This window comes from Brassica oleracea, chromosome C7, assembly GCF_000695525.1.
Source record: "Brassica oleracea var. oleracea cultivar TO1000 chromosome C7, BOL, whole genome shotgun sequence".
Taxonomy (NCBI): Eukaryota; Viridiplantae; Streptophyta; class Magnoliopsida; order Brassicales; family Brassicaceae; genus Brassica; species Brassica oleracea.
Window position 1 is genome coordinate 33,725,802 of NC_027754.1, and position 6,351 is coordinate 33,732,152.

Sequence of the window (6,351 nt, forward strand, 5' to 3'; positions counted from 1 at the left end):
TTTGGTATGTTTGTACAATCTATGACCATGTAAATTAATTACTTTATGTATGTTTGTTTAACTTTGCAAATTTTATTATAAAAATTCGACTTTAAAAAATTTTATGTATGTTTTGTACATTTCAGTATTTTATATTTCAAACCGAAATAAGCGTTTCTGACCGATGAACCTGTCAGAAATATCCGACCGAACTACCCGTCAAAACTTTCTGACCGTACTTTCCGTCAAATATTTCTGACCGTAAATTCCGTCAAAACTTTCCGACCGCGATTTCCGTCAATTTTTTCTGACCGAAACACCCGTCAAACATTTCCGACCGCTATTATGGTCAGAAGTTTCTGACGGATATTTCTGACGGAAGTTCCGTCAGAAATTTCCGACCGAAATAATTCGTCGGTTTTTGGTCAGCCATTTTTGACCGTTTCTGACCGCAAAAAAAATTCTAACCATATAGATCTGACGGTCAGATCCGTCGGAAATCCGTCAAAGCAGGCCATTTCCGACCGTTTTCCAACGGATATGACGGTCAGAAATTACTCATTTTCTTGTAGTGTATTGATTTTGGACAAAAATGTATTTCCTTTCGTGTAGAAAAAAGTGAGATGTTTTCATGCTTTGTTCCAGGAAATTTAAAGAGGCGATTGTGGCCAAGAGTTAAAAAAAAAGTATATCAGAGAATTATGGTTACGTATTGTGTTCACAGAAGTAGGACAATCAACTTTAAGGTTACATCCGAAAAGATTATCGGCGATGCAATTACTGAGAAACCAGTCATTGAATCTCAGCAAGCTCGGTATGACTGAATGAAATTAGGGACTCGAACAACAGTTTCGTGGCCAGAGAAATAAGTGGGTGAACCATAATTTTAAAGAAGATGAAAAATTAGCGGTGAATTGTTAGAGAAGATGAACAATAAATTTTGTGTCATATGTTCTATTCTATTTTATAATTATATTATAATATGATACACTTTTCTTCTTCCTCTTATGTGAATTGTATCTATTTCTCTGCCTCCATGAGTCTTCTTGTTCACTACTCATCTAGCTCCAGTGTCTTGTCCTCCAGCACCGTCACTACTCATTGTGTCCTTACCTCCTACATGTTCTTCTTCTCCTTTTAACTTTTGTGGTGGTTTCTCTCGTACTTCATGGACTCCACTACAACTCAAACATCAACTCTGCTGCTAATCGTATCTTCTCATGCACCTCGTAATTCTTCTTCGTCACTACTTCAACATCTCTCCTTCTTGCATGGCAAATGCACTATTTATTTATTTATTCAATTTAGTGAACATATAGAAATGTGACTTTACAATAAATAAATATGTGTTATATTTTGTAAGCGTAACATTATTATGAATCGATTGATTTATACTTACTGATTAAAATTAATCATTTATAAATGGCAATATATTAGGATTATATTATTAAAAATGAACGATGATCAATGTGATGTTGAGTATTGTTAATGTGCATTATACTCTACTATTATATTTATCGAAACAGTATAGCTTCCTCCTCTTATTATAAACATGTATAAAACAATATAATTTATGTTATGTGTAAGGACTATGATATGTTTCATATCGAATAGAACAATTTTGAGTCTTTTAAATTTACTAGTTGTATCGTGTTTTGCTTCTTGAATCAGTGCAGACATTCGCACAACAGACACGTACCGGGTCCGATTGGTAATGCCTGTAGCTTTAAAATTTTTGCTGTAGAAAAAAAGTCTGTAGATTTTTTGCTGTGGTTTTAAAATTTATTGCTGTAGAATTTTATGGAAAACACTAAAAATTGCTTTGGATATTTAGCTCTGCAGAGCACTTGTACAGCTGTAGGTTATTTCAAGAGCTGTGGTTTCAAAAAAAAATTTAAAGCTTGATTGCTCTGAATTTGGTGCTGTAGAAATAAATATGGTTGTGGACAGCACCTACAGCAACTACCAATCACCCCCACCATTTCTGAAACTTGCTTTTACAAAACAATATGCAGTATCAGAGGTGATCTGTTTGGTTTTCATTTTCCGACTATACTATATGTTTTATCTTATAGATAGTTTTATATATAGTAGGCTCTAACATTTTTCAAGCACACACGCTTTTAAAAAATAAGAAGGATTTTTTCTCTCCACTGCGGGAAAAGCTACAATGATCCAGTCAGTCATATCAGCCACACCAAACTTCGCTATGTCAGCCTTTCGATTACCAGTCAGTCTGTGCAAACAAATGCAATCAATACTCACCAGATTCTGGTGGGACTCAAAGGATGGAGAGAAGAAAATCTGATGGAAATCTTGGGACTCTCTAACTCATCCCAAGAGTCTTGGAAGACTAGCATTCTGTGATGGCGTGATGTTCAAACATTTTATAAGGCTCTGCTTGCAAAAATTGTTTGGAGGATCCTCACCAAGCCAAACAGTCTCTTGGCAAGAATTCTATTGAGCAAATACTGCTACAAGACTTCCTTCACAAATGTATCTCCAGGCTCAGCGATTTCACACGGTTTGAGAGGCATTCTAGTGGGCAGAGACTTGCTGCTTAAGCATCTTGGCAAAGTAATAGGAAGCGGAAAGAAAACTAATCTCTGGTCGGATTCATGTATACACCCTGAAACAAATCTCAAACCTATCGGCCATGTCGCCCTGCAAGATAAAGACCTCATGGTAGATGATATCCTTACAAGAGAAACTAAAGAATGAAACAAGGATCGCATTGTAAGCCTCTTACCTGAACTAGCTGATCACATCTTTAACATCAAACCAAGTATGTTAGGAGCTGAGGACTCATACGTATGGCCTCTGCAGAAGACTGGAGAATAAATTGTCAAGTCGGGGTATTTCTCTGTGCGTAGCTATAATACCTAATCGCTATCACTCGTGGATGAAGCTAGCACATGGAACTGGAACAAGCACTTATGGACACTATCCCTACTTCAGAAACTCAAGTTCTTCCTCTGGAAAATCGCCACGAACTCCCCTCCAACCGGTGCAAACCTGCAATCGCGAGGTCTCCTTGTCAATATGAATTGCATGAGATGCGGAGCTGAGGAAACCATCGAACAATTCCTATTCTATTGTGAGAACGCAAAAGAAGTATGGAAGCTTGATCTCTGGTCAATCAGCATTGATACCGAAAGGATGTCATCTTTCAAGGACACTCTCCAAGCTTCGTGCAAATGGGTAAGGGTAAATCCCCCCCCCCCCCCTCCTTGGCGTTACTACCAATCTCTTCCCCTGGATATGTTGGAATCTCTAGACTGCAAGGAACCTTCTAGTGTTCGATTCTACCCTCTTCCCGCAAGAGATTGTGGTGAAGGCGCTTTGGAATTCAAAGAATGGGAAGCGGGACAGAATGGAAACATTTCGGAACCAGTCCCATCGACCTTACAGACTCCAGCGATCAAGATGCCCTCTCCGATGATTTACTGCAATACAGACGCGTCATGGAAATCAGACACAAAATTAGCCGGATTAGGATGGATCTTCACAGACAATGAAGGCCAATAATTTACCAGAGGATCGAGCATTCAATTTCACGTCTCTTCTTCTCTTTTGGCGGAGGCGCTAGCGGTAAGAGAAGCATTAATTCATGCCTCATCTCTCAATCTTACTCAAATATGTCTCAGAACAGACTCTCAAGTGCTCTCTAGAGCAATCGCCACGAGAAGAAGACCTTCGGACCTCTTTAGAGTACCCTCGGACGTCGATTCTCTGGCTTCTCTTCCTACATCGACCTTTCTCTTTTGTCGCTTTCTTTTTATTTGTCGCTCAAGTGATGGGCTTACAGACTCTATAGCTAAAGCTTGTTTTTCATTGTATTTGGGCCCAAGATCATAAGCCTATTTCCAGTTGCTCGAAAAAAAAAAATGTAATTGTTCCTTCCACTTTGTTTTACTGTAACAAAGCTATATTTTTCATTGTTAGACATGTTACGAATATTCTGCTAAATCGCCTATAAACATATATATATTATTATTTGAAAAGTAAATTTGTTGATTTGTCATGCTTTCCATAGTTTTAAGTTTACTCATATTTTATTGTTAATTAATCTTAATAAATAATTTTAGTGGTTTAACTGTTAATTTTATCATTATATTCAGAATAATTGAAAAATTATAACGATAATATCATAGTTAAATTTATATTATATTTACGTTAGTAATATTAAAACATTATATATATGTTTATATTATATTCCGTTTAGTAATATTAAAACGGCTCTATTTTAATATATATCATATAAGAAAGAACCATTTATCTTTTAAGAAAAATTTCTTAGGAAAATCAAAATCACTCATTGTGATTTTTTCACTCTCACGTTAAAAGTTAAAGCGTTTAAAATCTTTATTACCGTTAGTAAATAATTAGCTTAGATTTTTTTAATATATAACTACCCATAAATTAAAAAAAATCATTAATTTGATAATCATCATTATCTAAAAAGATTCTTTATTATATTATCCAGAAAATATTTTACATCATAATATTTTAAATATTTTAAAAATAAATATAAATCCATGTGTATAGGTTAATGTGTATATGAATGTTTTCAAATTTATTTTACCTAATAAAATATATTTTATTAAAAAATATTGTATATAAAAATTATTATTTAATTAGTTATTAAATATTCAAAAGCATGAAATTTAATGGTTTTTGAATTGATAATATATATTTTTACAAAATTTTGTAAATTATTAAGTTTGTAAGTGTGGGGAAAACACCTAGTTATATATATATTGAGCGGTGAGATTTTTAAAACGAGTTCATATCAGAAATCAGGTTTCTCCCTCATTTTTAGCTTATTTATAATCTTTATATCCAAAAAAATAATATGATTATTGAATTACTTTTTAGACACTATGATCGTCTAATGTGACAAGGAAGAATAAAGAAAAACTAAGGGTCCGAATGGTGACCGCGGTTTTGATAATATAAGCGGTGCGGAATTAAAATGCGGTACGATCCAACTGCGGTTCATGCGGTTTGCGGGACAAGTGTGGATTTGGTTGAAAAAGTAGTGCGGTTTTGATAAAAAGGTAGTGCGGTTTTGAGAGAGAAAAATAAAATAAAATTAATGTGAAATATTTCTGAAATGTAATTTTTTACAATTTACCATTTTTATTTAATTTTTTAATTCAAAGTTAAAAATTTAATTTGGTATTGAACTAATCACTTGTTTTGACCGGTCTTTAAACTGATTTTTTAGTTTAACCCAAATATGATTTTTAACCCAATATGTAACAGATGGAAGAATAACTAATGGTTCGTCCGGTTTAACCAACCGGTCCGGTCTTATTTCTAAAAATAAATAGATCTATATGATTTTATTAAAATTAATATTTAAACTAAACGATAATAACTAAAATACCAAAATACGAAAAATTAGTATTTTATTGAAGTTGGTTTTGGATTACAAAATATTATAATAGTGACACTATATTAATACAACTAGAAATTATAAAGTTTTTAATAATAATGTCATAATATTTTAATTTTTCTAATTTTAGATAATAAAATTCATTTGAAATCAAATCAAATTTGTATATATTTTTCTTTGTTCTTATAGTGTTAAAATTCTTTTGAAACAAAAATTCAAGTTTAGATAAAATGTATTTAAAGAAGGTGTAACTAATAATAAAAAATACAATGCAATAGAAAATAATATGGAGTACTTCCACTACAAGAAAACACAAGCCTACCGAGAAAATTTAACGAGGAAAAATAATCCTCGTAAATTTACGTCGATTTTACAAGGAACTTACATGGAAAAATAGTGTCATCGTTATTTCCTCGTAAAGTAACGACAAAAGCGTTTCGTCGTAAAATCGATGTAAATTGACGTGTCTTTTACGAGGAAATACTATTTCCTCGTAAATACAACGTAAACTTCGCGTGTTATTTACGAGGAAATAATTTACGTGTATTTAGCGAGGAAATTTTGAATTCACCAACTTTGTAGGTGTTACACGTTTTTTTTTTCTACCTAATTAATTTTCGTTGTAAATTCATAGGAAAATTACAACTATCAGATTCGAAATTTCCTATAAATATGGATGTTTGAACATCATTTTAAACACACCAACAACAAAAAAAACGTGAAAGAAAAAAAAATGGCTGGCTCCGGGAATATTTTCGAGTTGCGAAAGTGGATGTATATGCATATAGATGCTAACGGGAGAGTGGCGAAAGAATACCTTGCGGGGCTGGAGATATTTATGCATCAAGCAGATTCAACACCGCTTGCCCAAGAAAGTGGTAAGATGTTCTGTCCTTGTCGGAAATGCAACAATTCGAAACTGGCAAACCGTGAAAATGTTTGGAAGCATTTAATAAATAGAGGTTTCACGC